Consider the following 16,626-nt stretch of genomic DNA (forward strand, 5'->3'; position numbering starts at 1 on the left):
ATAATAAAACTATCTTGTTAAGCAAATGGAAGCAAAAGAGAGAAAATAAAAAAAAAATAGTATGAGAGTGATTAAGCATTAGGCTATATGTGTTTGTGTTTGTTTGTTTTCTTCATTTCTCTTCTTTCTTGTTGTATACTTTGGACGGTTAGACTGATATATAATTATAATTGAAGGCCTGCACTACTAATTTCCCTTTATTTATAATATAAGAGTTCGATTTGTTTTAATACAATTAGAGTCGGGAGAATTGAACCATAGACATCTTAGTTGCTAATACATATGTATGTCAATTGAGCAGTACTCACATTGGCATAAGAGTTTGTGTCACCTGAATTATTTAAGATTCTAGAATTAAAAATTTTTTGAGCATCAATTTCTACTCTGAACTTTGAGAGTTGTATCAATTTAAACCCAAACTAATAATTTTATTAATTTAAACCCTGAACTATCATAAATATATCAATTTAAACCATAAACTTTACGAATTTTCACAAGTGTATCCAAATAAAACATAATGGAGGGTTTAAATCGAGACATTTATGAAAGTTTAGGGTGTTAATTGATACAATTATTAGTTTGAGATTAAAATTTATACAACTCCCATAGTTCAGGATTTAAACTCATAAAATTATTAGTTTATGGTTTAAATTAATACAATTCATAATATTCTGGAGTATAAATTAATATTTACCCTAATTTTAATTACATCATAAAAATTTTCTTTTCTAGTTTAACTTTATGTTATATCAATAAAACAAACCTTATGTTATATCAATAACACATAACCTATAGTTTATATTATATCACGTATAATACATAACCTATAGTTTATATTATATCACGTATAATATAACTTATAGTTTATTAATCTCTTATATAATCTATAGTTTATATATGAATCATATTCATATAATTAATATTTGAATCTTATTTAAATACTTATTTCCTCTCAAATAAAACTTTATATTATAATGTCTCATATACATTATCTTAATTATATTTCATATAATTGATTTTCTTAATTATATTTCAAATAATTAATTCCTTTTGTTAATTTAAACAATTCAAATTAATCCAAAATTAATTCGATTCTCATTAATCCCAATTTAGCTAACGAGGGGACCTTATGGACCTATAGATTGAAGATCCAATGGTACTTGATTAATTAATTAAACTATGTAATTAAATTAACTGATTTTCATTAACTACCAGTCACTCCACTAAATACCAATAGTTGTACTCTTTGCACTACAGATATATTTCTGTGTCAATTGAATATAACCAATCAACGATGCGTTGACCCTTCACAAATTGCTTGTAAGTACAAGTGGGCCAAAATTACCATTTTGCAACAAATAGTTACATCTAACTTCTTAAGTACCACCGATCCTTCCAATGAATAATAACTTAAAGTCCAACTATGATTGAACCCCTTTCGGGCCAAGAGAGGGTGTGATGCCACATTGTTCAAGCCCCCGAATTAGCCCTTAAGGAAGCAATTTCTCTACTTACTCTAACTATAGAGAATGAGTGAATTCCTTCTTGTATAGTTGCATTCCCAGCTCCCCAATCAGACAAATCTCCAAAATGGTAAGCATATTGAGCCGACGAAACTTGCCACTCTCACCCATGCAGGTCAAAAGACTGCCATCATAGGCAGAAGTTCACAACTCACTTAAAATTCAGGTCAAGTCACCTATGGTCATCCTGGTGAAATGCAAGTCTCTTCTATCGACGGTGTTATATAAAGATACTATTCATTTCATAGTTTGATCTTATACAAATTCTTTGTATCATCTCGCTCACATTCTCTACATGAATAATCAGGATCAGATCATTTGTAACACTTTACAACAATTGTAATAACTACAAAGCAGGCCGTATTCGTAGTATCACCAGGATAAGGTACCCAACCTTATCCATCTACTACAGATCGTTTAGGTTATCACTTAACCATGATCCATTTGTATGTCTCCACATACAAGTTTAAGTTACAGAGAGAACCTTGGATCTTAGTTTATTAGTTTTATGGGTTAATGCTATTAAATGTCAAATTAAATACCTCTTATTTTATTAGATAAATAAATTGTTTGTATATTACAATTGCAAACTACATGACCAACAAGATTTAAGAGATCAACCCCAACAATCTTCCACTTGTTCTAAAGCTAGTGGGGTGTACATCACAAAAGTCAAAATTATTACAACAGTACACAAAAGCAAGAAATTAAGGTATACAATATGTGCCTAGTACAAAATCTCTCACTTGCCCTAGACTACATGCGGCTTGTGTCATAGACCCAGACTCTTCAGGTGACCCTCAAATACCATAGCAGTGAAGGCCTTTGTAAACGAATTAGCAAAGTTGTGCATCGAAGCTATCTGCGTGATCTGGTCCACTTTTGCTCCATTTATGTGAATCGCTCACGTCCCCTTGATGCACAATGTCTCATATTAGGTGATACTTGCGTTCAATATACTTCCCACGTTTATGGCTTCTAGGCTCCTTGATATTAGCCACAACACCATTATTATCAAAATAAAGGGTGATGGGCCTTGACATGTCTAAAATTAATTCCATATTAGTCAAAAATTTCTTGAGCCAGACAACCTTCTTGGCAGCTTCACAAGCCGCTACAAATTCTGCCTTTATGGTGTTGTCAACAATGCACCCTTATTTGATACTTATCCAGACTACAACTCCTCCATTAAAAGTAAACACTAATCCTAAAGTGGATTTCATAGACTCCCTATCAGTCTGAAAATCAGAGTCAATGTATCTTGTAAGGATCAAATCCTTAGACTCATACACAAGCATGTAGTCCCTTGTTCTCTAAAAATACTTGAGGACATGATGACGAAAATTTAGTTTACCAAATCGTCAAGGACTTGATAACTAAAATTAAGTGAACGCAATATGCGATGCATGTTCTTAGTGTATGCGTTGATTATCATGCGTCGGTGGTCATGCATTGGAATGAACTATGCGTTACGAATGTATGCGATGACCATGCGTTTCCATCACAAATTTTCTTGCGCTCACGCAAAGTATAACGTGAATGCAAGTTTCTCGGGTGATCCGAGGTCGAACTCAAGGACTTGTAGCTAGACATATGCGGTAATGTGTATGCGGCGGTTGAATAAAAGAATGATGGAGGGGTTTCTATGCTAACACTACTCCTGCTCCTAACTAACAGACAATGCAATGAGAAGTATGAATGAGAGGTAGAGACACGACAACTGTCGACGTGAAATAAATGGATGGGAAAATAGATAAAATGTGAAGATGTCTTCATCGCAATCCTTAAGAGTGACTACAAGGGCAACCTCAGCCAACACAAGCTATGCAATCATGCTACACACACTGAAAGCCTAAATCTAGGATGTATGCGATGTGTATGCAAAAGTTTCAAGATAACCGCATACAGCCACCATATCCTACTTCCTGGACGCATACAATATCCTCTCCGTAGGGTGCATAGCTGTGTGATAGAAAACGGAGCTTATTCCTAAGTTCCCCATTCTTGCTTATGGGTTCCAATCCACTATCTCGAGTCTTAGATGGATTTTAGACTACTCTTCCAAGTATGCCTAAATGATGAATGATGCGCTTATAAGACAAGGTAACCGCATGAACTTAGCTGACACAAGATTATTCCTATCTCTAGTGAACAATAGCTTACATTGCTTGATGCGTCCAACCACTTACCCTCCCGAGCAGTTAGTTGTTGCTGTCTTTACTCATAGATAAGCGTTGTGTTCGCCTATATACAGGCGTTGCTATGGCTTCACACTAAGCAAATAAGGTTTTCTCACATACTCACGCAACGCACACCTCTCGGTGGTTTGCTACATGCTTCATATCTCTAATCCAAATGACTAAGTATGTGATACTCTAGCAATCTCACTAATTGATGCAATGAAAGTTAAGGATGCTAGGTAAAGAAAGATGGAGATGGAATCAAAGGAAACACAAAAATGCATTGAACATATAATGTATTAATTCCTTAATCCCAAAATGTAATACAATACAATATAAGAAAATAAGAGAAAATGAAAGGACCAGTTGGAAACAATGTCTTACTTCCAGCGGATGTGTGTCAAGGTAGGGTGGTGCCATGGATGGGTGGTCGAACTGACTCTCTCGAAATCTAGCTCTGGTGAAGGCTTCGGTCGTCATTCGAAATGAATGAAGGAGATGAAGAACTCTCAAGCTTCTTTCTCACGCGTTAGTCTGGATCACAGGGGTCCGCCCTAAGGCGAGCCTCAGGCGAAAAACCCTGGATGATCTGAAATTCTGCTCATCGACTTCTATATATAGAGCTTGGATTGCTGACAACATTTATGAACTGCTCTAATTCTGACATTCACGGCGTGTTAGTCCTTTTCTAAATCTCTACTGCTAACGGCGTGGTAGGTGAAATGTCAACATCATCTTTTGATTTTTTCGAGAGATGCGTTGATGCGTCCATTCCACCAACCTTGTGTTGATCCCTCTATTATGTGTTATCGTGCAGCCACAATCCTATAGTGATCGCATTCGCTTAATACCGCAACTCTACACGATGACCGCAATTGCTTGACGATCGTAACTTCTATGTGATGGACACATGCGGCTGATCACTGCAACACCCATGCATTGATTGTATGCGTTCGCCTTTGCGATGGAGAGTTTCTCTGCATGCGGTCATCTATGCAGTAGCCCGACTTCCACGTTTGCATCCACTTCCTGCGTTAGCTACAAAAATAGACAATTGAACACATAATAACGCATAATAATGGGTTAGCCGAGATTCTCAATGTTGAACGCCGTAAACTCTTTTTCTCATGAATTCCTAACATAATTTCCACATATTCTGCTTAACAGCCTTCATAATTCTAAATAAAAGGCCTAAGATGGCATGCATTTCTGCATGTCATCAGGACATTTTTAACAGCAGTCTAGTGATCTAATCCTGGATCAGATTGATATCTACTGACTATCTCCACTGCTTAGTAGATGTCAAGTGTAGTACATAACATCGCATACATGAGGCTACCAACAGTCGATACATAAGTTATCCATCTCATCTCTTTAACTTTTTTAGGTGTCTTAGGATACTATTCCTTAGACATACCTAAAAAGAAGCAAACCTCTCTTGGAGTTTTACATTGAATACTTGACAAGCATCTTGTTAATGTATAATGCCTAAGACAAGGTTAGTGATTTATTCTTGCGTCTCTCCTAAATCTTTCATTTGGAATTGGGCCGCCAGCCACTGTTTTATGTCAGTCAGTAAACCTACATCATTTCCAATGAGTAGGATATCGCCTATGTACAACACTGAGAAAACTACTAAATTGTTGATGATTTTCTTGTAAACACATGACTCATCAACATTATAATCAAGGCCATAAGATTTGATCGTAGTATCAAACCTTATATTCCGAAATGGATAAGCTTATTTCAGTCCATAAATGGACCGATTAAGCTTGCAAACCTTTTACTTTTGACCTTGGGTTATGAATCCCTTTGGTTGCTACATATAGATGGTCTCCTCAAGATTTCCATTCAGAAAAGTAGTCTTGATGTTTATTTTTCAAATCTCATAGTCATAATATGTAGCAATAAACAGGAGTATCCATATAGACTTTAACATGACAACAGGTAAGAAGGTCTCCTCATAGTCAACTCATTCAACTTGAGTATAACCCTTTGCCACCAGTCTAGCCTTAAAGGTTTACACCTTACCATCTGCACCCCTTTTTCTCTTGCAGATCCATTTACAACCTATAGGTTTTACCCCATCAAGTTGATCTACAAGATCCCATACCAAATTGAAGTACATAGTGTAGGGATCGAATCCTGCAGTGGAGGCATTCTCGTACGAGATCACTTTGCATCCTGCGATTCGATTTTTATAATAAAAAAATGGTTATACTAGACGAAATAGATAAACACGTAAATTAGCATACTATTGGCGAAAAGATTAGAATGATTATTACCTTTGTAGATTCCTCAAGTGCCACGAACAATCCTCTCCAAGATTTCAATAAACGGATCTCCAAACGGTCTTGATCACAAACTCCTTGAACAATCTCGAACACTATCATGAGAGTTATCTTGTTATTCTCTGGGATTCCAACAGAGGAATAGGTGGTATCCAACTATTGGGAGAGGAAGATGAGAATAAGGTTTTGGAGAGTAGAGAGGATTTAGGGCTTAGAGAAATTTTTGCACAGTAACACTAAGGAGTTATGTATTGTCAGAGTTCTTTTACAATGAGACTTGTGTATTCAGTGTCTTCCCAACGGGCTGTTGGGTTGTACATCCTAAAACTTGCATTTTGTAATTTTAAACATATTATATATTGTAGATGATATTGTCAGTTATTCAATAAAATTATTGTTGAATATGTAAATTGCACTTGTATAGACTAAATCTAATAAACTAAGATCCATGGCTATAAGGGTGGATCAAGTTCGAGTAGATAGCCAAAATTTATTTTAAATTAAAATTTGATTTTAATTTTAATTTAAAATTGATTTTATGTAGTGGGTTTATCCCACATTTCACATGCAATCCATTTGAAATTCCACTTACATGTTTAAGTAGGTGGTGTCACCTTGTAATGCAATGAGATTGCATGAAAACTTGAACAAAAGAGGGAGATTTCAGCCCTCAATTTCGACCATGCAACTAGTTTTTTGAAGTTGTATTGTGGAAGAAGAGTTTTTCATTCACTTGCCGCAAAATCACAAAATTTCTCCTAAAATTTCCTCTATTCAGCTCATTTTGATTCCCACAAATCAATCTAAGATTCAAGACAATAGTAGGGAAGATCAAGTGGTGGTCTACAACTCATTTAGATTGAAGATTGAAGTTGAATTTGTGGCTCGAAGAAAATCTTTAAAGGTATGTTGTTGAAACCCTCTTGATATTCTATGAACATGCTTTATTTCATGTTAAAATTGATGAACTAGAGTGCTTAATAATCCTTAATTCTTCCGTTGATTGCTTGTTACTTCCAACAAGGGTCATGTGGAGGTCTTTATATAAGAAGGGCCAAACCCTTTCCCAATATATTTTCCTTTTCTATAATTAATTAAATAACATTTCTTTAATTAAGTAGCCCAATTAAATAATACTTATTTAATTTTAATTTGAACAATAACTAAATAATACTAAACCTAATTTAATGTATATATCTAGTTATCATATACATCCCATGTATATGTGCAAAAACTCTCTATTATTTAATTCTTTGTGAATCTAATTCACTTGGATTAATTTGAATCTTATTCAAACATTACTCTCCAATTTAATTATACATCATATCTATAAATAATTATATATTAATCACATTAATATATAGTTTTCTCAAATTTAAAAAATTCAAATTATTTCTTTTAAGTATCCTCTAGTGAACTAACAAAGAAACCTAGTGGACCTATAGATCAAGCTTCAACAATATGAGATTAATTGGTTAAACTCATTAACCAAGTTAATCAATATTCGTTAACCGTGGGTACACTCCACTAAAGACCCACAATTGCACTCTTCTCACTACAGATATATTTCTATGTCTATGAATATGGACCAATACTAGCAAGTCAGTCCTTCACAAGTGTTCGTAACTCCAATTGGGTCAAATTACTGTTTTACCCTTGGGTTACCTTTGGCTTCTTAAGTACCAGTGCTCATGAGCAACATGTCTATGGTCCAACCAATAAACAGAAACCCCTCTTGGGCCAATGAGAGAGTAAGACCCTTTGTTCAAGTCCTGGAGATGCCACTTAAAGGAACACTCATCTACTTACCCTTAAGGAGGGAAATAGTGAATTCCATCTTGTATTATTATGTTCCCAACTCCCCCTTCATTCTTGTCCCCAAAATGGTAGGCATATTGGGTCGACGAACTGGTCATCTTCACCTATGCAAATCAAAGGAAAATCCCTTTTGAACATGAGTTCATAATATACTCATGATTAAGACTAAGTCGCCTAGGTCATCTTATTCAAATAGAAACCTGATTAGTCAACGGTGTTACATCTACTGGTTATTATTTCGCGGTCCAATCTTATGCAAACTCATTGTATAAGATACCTCCACTCGCGTGTCACCTACATGAATGCGTTGGATCATTACGTTTGTATCAAATATAAAGTGAGCCATATCCATAGTGTTACCAAGATAAGGTACCAACCTTATCCCTATAATATAGACCTTTTAGGTTGTATCTTGAACATTGATCCCTATAAGTCTCCACATACAATTCAAGACTCATAAAACAACCTTGGATGTTAGTTATTGATTTAGGGTTATTTATACAAAATAGACAACAATAAAAAATATAGCATTTATTGACTTAACATATATAACTCTTTATTGATGACGGTTAATCAATAACATTTACTATCTATGAGTTTTAGGGCATAAATCCCAACAAACTCCCACTTGAACTAAAACTCTAGTTAATGGGTCATACACAATCCGAAAGACGGGATTATTGTAAATAAATACAATAAATTAGGGCATCCATATACCCATTACACATCTTCTACTTACCCTAGATTATACAATGTACATGTCTTGTAGACGTATACTTTCTAGATGACCCTTAAACACTTTAGCTGAGAGAGAGCCTTCATAAATTGATCACCAATGGCTACTGCCCCACTGTTGTCACTATTGGATTGTATGTCCTAAAACTTGTAGTTTGTAAAATTAAACATATTCTATTTGCAATAAAGAAGTTATTGAGGTTTATTCAACAAAATTTTTTATTGAATATGTAAATTGCACCTATAAAAACTAAATCCAATAAACTAAGATCCATAGCTATTACATGAGTACTTGGACTTTATGTGGAGACATAAAAGTGGATCAAGTTTGAATAGATAGCCAAAATGGTTTATAGTATACGGATAAGGTTGGGTACCTTATTATGGAAATACTAGCGGATGCGGCCCACTTTGTATTTAGTATAAACAATGTGATACTGAATCATTTATGTGGAGACATGCAAGTGGAAGCGTTCTATACAAAGAGTTTGTATAAGATCGGGTCAAGAAATAAATCATTCTTACTTCATAACACTGTTTACTGTTTAAGACTGACTATTTCAAAGTGATAACCTAGGTAACTTGACCTTAATCCTGAGCTAACTATGAACTCCTGTTTATTAGAAATTATCAATAGATTTGCATAGGAGAGGGTTGGCTCAACAGCGTTGGCTCAGTAAGCCTCCCATTTCAGGGTTAAGACCAGGTAGATAACTATGGACATAGGGTGCAAGATGAAATTTACTCCTACCCGCTTTTAAAAATAGTAGAGAGGTTGTTCCCTTAAGTACTGACCCTGAGTTTTGAACAAGGGACCCTACCCTCTCATTGACCCGAGAGGGAGGGACTCGGTTTGGTGATTGGATCAAAAATCAATTGTACATTAGATGAGCAGTGGGACTTCAAGAGCAAGATATAATCTTGGGGGTTGATGACATGTAGAAATGCATGTCATCTTAGGCCTTTTACTTATAATTATGAAGGTTTGTAGGCAGAATATGCGGCAATCATGATAGGAATTCATGAGAAAATGAGCTTGCGTCGATCAGCATGTTGAATCTCAACTAACCTGTTATTTTACGTTAATTATGCGTTTAATGTTCTATTTTTGTAGCTAATGCAGGAAATGAATGCAAACGCGAAAACCGGACCACTACATAGACAACCGCATATAGAGAAACTCTCCATCACAAAGGCAAACGCATCGATCAACGCATGGATGTTACGATAATCAGCCGTATGCGTCCATCACATGGGAGTTGCGCTCGTCAAGCGATTGTGGTCATCATGTAGAGTTGCGGTATTAAGCGAATGCGGTCATTGAATGATTGCGGCTGTGTTACAGCGCATACTAATGGGATCAATGCAAGGTAGTTGGAATGGACGCATCAACACATCTACCTCGAGAAAATCCAAAGTTGATGCTGACATTTTATCTACCACGCCGTTAGTGGCAGAGGTTCAGAAAAGGACTAACGCGCCGAACGTCAGACTCAGAGTAGTCCAATTAATGTTGTCGACAATCCAAGCTCTATAAATAGAAGCCGACGAACTGAAATTCAAGTTATCTGGGGATGATCCTTGTGATCCGGGGATTTTCCCCATGATCTAGGAAAAATGCGTGAGAAGATGCCTGAGAGTTCTTCACCTCCTTCATCCATCCTGAGTGACGACCAGAGCCTTCGACCGGAGCTAGATCTCGAGAGAGTCAGGTCCTCCGCCCACACCAGTAGCCTTGACGCACATCCGCTGGAAGCAAGTCTTTTCTTCCAACCGGTCATTCCATTTCCCTTTCTTTTCTTATATTGTATTGTATGACATTTTGTGATTAAGGAATTAATACAATTTGTTTTCAATGAATTTCTCTGTCTCCTTCGACTCCATCTCCATCTTCTTTGCTTAGCATCTTTACTTTCATTGCAACATTTAATGGGATTTCTTGGGTATTGCATACTTAGTCATGTGAATTAGGGATATGAAGCATGTAGCAACCCATCGAGAGGTGTGCATTGTGTGAGTGTGTGAGTAACATTATTTGCTTAGTGTGATGGCCACAAGACCTATCTATGGGCTAACGCATTGCTTGTCTATGAGTAAAGTCAGCAACAACCAACTGCCCGGGAGGGTAAGTGGTTGGTCGTATTAAGCAATGTATGCATTGTTCACTAGGGATAGTAACAATTTTAGTTCAGCAAAGTTCATGTGGTTACCTTGTCCTATGAGCGCTTCATTCATCATTTAGGCATACTTGAGAGAGTAGTCTAAAACACAAATCTAAGACTCGGAAGTGCGGATTGGAACGCATAAGCAAGAATGGGGATCTTAGAGATAAACTTTGTTTGTCAACACTGCATCGCATACACCCTAGAAATAGGTATGATATTATGTGGTCTCCTTATTTCTGTGTATGTCACTTTGTCATCACATAAATGAGAATAGAGGCTTACGTGTAGGTCCTATAGACTTATCGTATATATCGCATGCGTTCTAGCATTAGAAGCCGTAGCATTCGCACCGAGAGGTGGTGTTGCATGATCGCATGGCTTGCATTGACTAAGGTTGCTCTTGCTGTCACTCTTGAGGGTTGTAATGAAATCATCTCCGCATTTTATCTATTTTTCGATACATTTATTTCATGTCAAGTATTGTCGTGTCTCTAACTCTCATGCATATTCTCATTGCGTTGTTTGTTAGATAGGAGTAGGAGTAGGATTAACTTAGAAACATCCCTTCTATTCTTTTATTTAAACCGCCGCATGCACATCACCGCATACATATAACTACAAGTTCCTGTGTTCGACCTCGAATTACCCGAGAAACTTGCGTTCGCGTTATACTTGGCGTGAATGCAAGAAAACTTGTGATAGGACGCATGGTCATCGCATACATTCGTTACGCATTATCATTCCAACACATGACCATCGACGCATGACTATCAACGCATATCTTAGGAACATACATCGCATACCGTGTCCAAGGGATTTTAGTTGTCGAGTGAAATTGAACTTCTAATTTCCTGCCACCAGAGATAAAACAACTTTTGACCCAACTGTTATTGCGAACAACCTGTGAAGGGTCGACTTACTGATTATGGTTAAAACAAGTGGACAGAAATATATCTACAGTGAGGGAGTGTAACTACTGGGCTTTAGTGGAGTGACCCGATAGTTAACGAATGTTGATTAATTCAGTTTAAAAAGTTCAGCAAATTGATCTCAGATCGTTAGAGCTCATGATCTGTAGGTCCATTAGGTCCTCCTACTAGCTCACAAATGGATTAAACCTTAGAATAACGTGATGAGTAAATTTGAAACGTTCAAATTTAAATTAACGGAAACAGTAATTATATGCGATATAATTACACATTTAATTACCGAATTAAATAAAATTGGAGAATTAAATAATATTTAAATTTTATTTAAATATTAATTGCATAAATATGAATTCATGATGGGAAAATTCGAGTTTTGATTATTTAATATTTGATATTAAATTATTTTTTAATTAATTATTAAAAATTTATTTTACTTAAAATTAATTATAGAATTAATTTTTTGTAAAATTAAAGAATATTAATTACTGAATGAAAATTATATAAAATTATTTTCCATTTAATTTTGAAATTTGATTTCAAAATTTTCATATACAAATGGAAAAAAAATACCCATAATGGGTTTATCCAACCTTTGACACCAATTTTTCCACTTTCTTTAAAAGGGATTTGGTGCCAAATTCTCATAAAAAGGGAAAGGCATGCTGATGTTAAAAAAGAATATATAGAATTGTTTTTTTTTTTTTGCTAGAGATGCCTTTTTGCATTTTTGGAAATTGGAAGAGAAAATGAGTTCTCTCTAGCTATAGACACCAAATCAGAAAATACTCTCCAATCCCTTTAATTCAACTTCATTTTGGATCCCATAATCCAATCTAAGGTCCTAGAGAATAGTAAAGAAGATCAAGTGGTGGTCTACTGGTTGCAGGAGAAGATATTCAAGCTGGATTTGAAGATTTGAGGAATCCTTCAAAGGTATATCTTCAAAACCCTATTTCTAGTTTATGAACTTACATGTTTCTTTGCTAAAATTGATAGAATTAGAGTGTTTAAGATCCTAATTGCTTTTGCTAATTGAATGTTAACTCCAACAGTCACAGTATATGGTGATAGACAAGTCCATATTTGGAATCACTTCCAAATAACTTAGGAACTTCCTTAGTCAAACTTCTTCCTTTTCTGTTACACAAGCAGCTACATACTCAGATTCCATGATGGAATTTACAATGCATTCTTGCTTGGTGCTACACCACACTAATCCTGACGTGGATTTCCCTAGATCCTTGTCAGTTTGAAATCAGAGTTGGTGTATCTTGTAAGGATCATATCCTTAGCTCTATACAGTAGCTTGTAGTCCTTAGTTCTCCAAAGATATTTGGGGACGTTCTTAGTCAATGTCTAGTGGTCTAACCCTAAATTGGACTAGTACCTACCGACAATTACCAATGCAGAACAAATGTCTGGCCTAGTGCTGATAGGTCTTGAAAAGAGCTATATTCTCTATATTAAATCCATCAATTCTATGTTAGTTGTTTGCTTAAAACGTCCATTTTGTAGGTAAAATCCAATTCCAATACTTTTGGAGTCATCAAGAGCTAAATGGAATCAAATTAGACAAAAGAATCAACTAAAAAGAAGAGGCAATGACAAATTACCATTCTACCTCTCAAATGAACCAAATCTGCACGCCTCAAGAAACACTTGGAGCGTCGCAACGCTCCCAACAAAACTAAGTCCAACGCTACCTCAATGCTGGAAGACAGTAGCTGCAAAAATAGGGCAGCATCGCAATGCTATACACAGCGTTGCCATACTCCGAAAGTTGACGAAAAAAAATAAAACGTGTGTGCGCCTTTGCGCAACCGAGCATCGGAACCAGCATCGAGCTAGGGTCACAGCATCAGATATATGCTTTAGATTTCCCAGATTTCAGGAGGGAGATTGTATTTTTTTGATAGACAGACAAATTTCATATCGAAATTAGAGAAAGAAAAACCACAAATTTACTTTTGTCTCGAGAGATTTCTCGTAAATTCACAAGCCTTTTGTGAATTTCTTCATGTATTTCATCAATTCTTCAATGAATTCCTTCAAGACATCTCCAATTTATGGTTAGGTAAGTAAATTTCTTGGGGAATTTTTAGTCTAGGTTTAATTTCTTGAGATCTTTTGTATATTTTCTTGAATTTTTTGCATTCTTGAATGTTCTTGTGTTGAATTTGAATAGAAATTAATGGAAAATAGTTGATGCCTTGCTTCTACTAATTTCTTGTATGCAAATCTTGCTTGGCACGGTTGCATAATAGTAAGATAGGTTGCAAAAAGTAAGATTTCTTGCTTTAATTAGGACTTTCTTTCCAAAATTAATTCTTGAAGTTCTTAATGTGGAGCATTCAAATAACCGTTCTTGAAATTTACTCTAATGTATTTCTTGAATGTCATAATCATGAGAACCCTAGTTTCTAAAGAAATCTAAGAAAAGAACATGAATTTGTTGAATTGAAGTGTTTGTGACTTAAATTAGGGCTAATTGGTATGGTACTTGTTAATTAGCTAATTGGGTCATTAGGGTTTTTACCCTATTGGATTATGGGATGTTTAATTTTCATGTATTTGCTCAAGATTAATGATAGAATTAACCTAGTTAATAAATTTTTCAAGAATCTCTCTCTATCAATTCTTTACTAAAAAAAAAAAAAAAAAAAAAAAGGAGAAAGTTTTTGTTACAATTGCTTTTAATTTGATTGTATTTAGTTTCTCTAAAACAAACAAACCCCTCATTTATTACATTCATTCAATAACCAAAATCTTGCGAATTAATAGAAGTTCCTTGTGGATTGACCTCTTACTCCACTATAACTACGTGTTAGTTTTAGTTGTTGTTTGAGCATCATAAATTTCATTTGTTTTGGGTTAAATTGAATTAACGACACTAATTTTATCCCGAACAAAGCGCAGAGCCTAGCATATATTAAGCTACCCACAATTGAGGCATAGAAAATTTGTCTCATATCCTCAACTTCTTGAGGTGTCTTAGGATACTGTTTCTTTGGACTCAGTAAAGTATCCTATAACATTCCCAATAAGTAGGATATCATCCACATAAAGTATTATAAAGTCTACTTTATCTTTGATTATTTTCTTGTAGATACAAGGTTCATCAACGTTTTGATCAAAACCAAAAAATTTGATCGCTATATGAAATCTAATGTTCCAAGATCTAGATACTTGTTTCAATCTATAAATGGTTCGATTCAGCTTGCAAAATTTTTGCTCCTGACCTTGGGCTATGAACCCCTCGGGCTGAGATATAAAGATATTCTCCTCAAGATTGCCATTTAGAAAAGTAGTCTTAACATCGATTTGCCATATCTCATAGTCATAATATGTGGTTATGGACAAGAGAATTCTTATAGACTTAAGCATAACAATAGGAAAAAAAGTTTCCTCATAGTCAACCCGTTCCCTTTGGGTATAACCCTTTGCTACAAATTTAGCTTTGAAGGTCTGTACTTTCCAGCTACATCTCATTCGATTCTCATTAATCCCAATTGAGTTAATAAGGATACCTTATGAACCTATAGATTCATGCTCCAATGGTACTTGATTAATTAATTAAACTCTTTAATTACATTAATTAACTTTCATCAATTTTCGATCACTCCACTAAATACCGATAATTGCACTTTTCACACTACAGATACATTTTTGTGTCCATTAGATATAACCAGTCAACAAAACCAATCAATAGTGTGTCGACCCTTCAAAAATTTCTTGTAAGTACAGCTGGACCAAAATTACCGGTTTGCCTATGTAGTTACATCTAACTTCTGAAGTAATACTGATCCCTCCAATAATAGACTATAACCTAAACCCTCTCGAGTTAAGAGAGGGTATGGTGTCACATTGTTCAAGCCCTGAAATCAGCCCTAAAGGGAGCAATTTCTTTACTTACCCTAAAGGAATGGAAGAAGTGAATTCCTTCTTATGTAGCTACGTTCCCAACTTCCCAATCAGACGAATCTCTAAAATGGTAGGCATATTGAGTTGGCGAAACTTGTCATTCCCACTCATACAAATCAAAGGACCACCTTCATAGGCAGAAGTTCACAACTCACTCGGGATTTAAGTCAAGTCACCTATGATCATCTTGAATAAATGTAAGACTCTTCTAGCAACAGTGTTATATAGAGAGACTATTCATTTCGTTGTCCGATCTTATACAAACTCTTTGTATAAAATACCCCCGCTCACATGTCTTCACATGAATGATCAGGATCATATCGTTTATAGCATTTTACAACAATTACAACAACTACAAAGTGGCCTCCATTCGTAGTGTCTCAAGGATAAGGTACCCAGCCTTATCCATCTACTACAAACCGTTTAGGTTATCACTTAAACATGATCTATTTTTATGTCTCCACATACATGTTTAATTTATAGAAGATAACCTTGGATCTTTGTTGATTGGTTTTTGTGGGTTAATGCAACTAAATGTCAAATAAAATACCTCTTATTTTATTAGATAAATAAATTATTTGTACAATACAATTACAAACTATAAGATCATGAGATTTAGAGCATCAACCCCAACACCTTGAAGAATGAGCAAAGAGTTTTGTTGAAATTCGAAGGCGATTGAATCCAAATAAGAAGAAGGTCATGTGTAAAGAGATCATCAAATGGTTAGATGTTAGAGTAATCTGTCCTATTGTCGACAGCTCATGAGTGTGTCGAGTCTAGAGCATGCCCAAGAAAGGGGCAAGATTGTGGTAACTAATGAGAAAAACGAACTGATCCCGACAATAACAGTGATTGGGTGGCACGTTTGAATGGATTATCGAAAGCTCAATAAAGTTATGAAGAAGGATCATTTCCCCTTATTGTTTATTGATAAGATGTTGGACAGGTTAGCAAAAAGGGAGTATTACTGCTTCTTAGATGGATACTCGAGTTATAACTAGATCACTATTATACTAGAAGATCAAAACAAAACAACATTCACATGCCCCTATGGTACCTTC

Source organism: Benincasa hispida, chromosome 11 (genome assembly GCF_027475165.1).
Source record: "Benincasa hispida cultivar pf3 chromosome 11, pf3_genome.v1.1, whole genome shotgun sequence".
In the NCBI taxonomy this organism is placed as follows: domain Eukaryota; kingdom Viridiplantae; phylum Streptophyta; class Magnoliopsida; order Cucurbitales; family Cucurbitaceae; genus Benincasa; species Benincasa hispida.